This window comes from Protopterus annectens, chromosome 12.part0, assembly GCF_019279795.1.
Source record: "Protopterus annectens isolate FY-2018-M chromosome 12.part0, PAN1.0, whole genome shotgun sequence".
Taxonomy (NCBI): domain Eukaryota; kingdom Metazoa; phylum Chordata; order Ceratodontiformes; family Protopteridae; genus Protopterus; species Protopterus annectens.
In genome coordinates this window covers 1169446041-1169447567 of record NC_056746.1, presented here as the reverse complement: position 1 = coordinate 1169447567, position 1527 = coordinate 1169446041, and positions in this window count along the sequence as shown.

The following is a 1527-nucleotide window of genomic DNA, read 5'->3' as shown; positions in this document are numbered from 1 at the left end:
AGCCCAAAAAAATCACACTTTCTCCTTGTCCTTCATTCTTAAATGCAAGCAAGCACTCCTCTGGTAAAGATCCAGTTAAGGGTCAGAGTATCTTGGCCACTGTACAAATGACAGGGTCATCTTATATTGCTGATCACATGACATTGCAGTACTGTTATTTTTGTCTAAATGCAACAAGTCTTGAGAGACTTTCATCAATATCTTACCTCCCTGTTATGCTGAAACTGCTGTGACATTTACAGCCATGTTCATGTAATAGTAGCAATCTTTTTTTCGTAAAAAAGACTCTTACTAGGACATAAGATTCTACCTGTCCCTGCTGGCTGGCCCCTGCTGCATTGGATATATTTAATTAATTCAGGGCAAAGTGTGTGTGTGTGTGTGTGTGTGTGTGTGTGTGTGTGTGTGTGTGTGTGTGTGTGTGTGTGTGTGTGTGACACAGTGATGCCATCATAGGTTAGGGAGGAATATGACTTAATTTCAGGAGTTTAGGAAAAGGTGTGTCCTCTTTTAGTACCATCATACCTTACTGAACTGAGACACCAAGCAATGGAGCAGATGCTCCCTTCCACTGAGAAGTCATATTACTCACACAGCAAACACCTCAAAGTAAATCTTCACAATAATAATAGTCTTATAAATACAAAAGTAGTAGTAAATCAAAAACAAGATATGGGTGCCCAGATATCATCTTACAGTTATGCAGTTGAGTAACTACTAGGTAATTAAAATTATTTCAGAGCAAATGTAACAGTAACTTTCAATTACTTCCCAAGCAGGAGAGGAGATCCTATAACTTCACGGCTAAGCCTAGTTGCTCATTGTTTTATAGTGTTTTCACTTTGCTATATGTCTGATAAAGGAACAGTAAGAAATCAATGTTTATTTTTTCCCCAACAACTTTTTATTTGATTTTACAACCACAGATTAACAACCAGAGCAATTCAGACATGAAGAAAACAACAAAATAATCTACTAGTAATAACTATATGCAATCATCCATGACAAGAACAGTATACATTATACACAGCATTAGAATTGTTCTCATAAAACTTGCAGTTTCTGCCAGGCTAATCTTTTATGAGTTATATTAGATGTTTTGATGAAATTGGTTTGCATTTCTTTTTTTTACAAAGACACTTAGCTAATCTTATAAAATCAGTGAATAAGAGTTCTTGCTTATTCTTCCAATTCAATGTTATTATTTTCCTAGCAATGGCCAGAATTGACCAAAGAAGAGGTATCTGATATTTAGGAATTACATTTGAAATAGGAACATTAAATAATAGCAAGGACTCAGTAATTTGACAATTGTCTGATCATAAATTCTTTGCAAAATATCTACAATTATTCTAAAATTGCAAAAGAATTCTACACCCAATGAACATATGAAGTCAATTAGCCTCCAAAGTTTCACCACATCTCCAACATTTAATTTTATTACATTTAGAAATAATGGCAACTTTATAGGGAGTAAAAAAACTTCTATGAAGAAATTTCCATGTAAATAACAATATAGAGACGTAG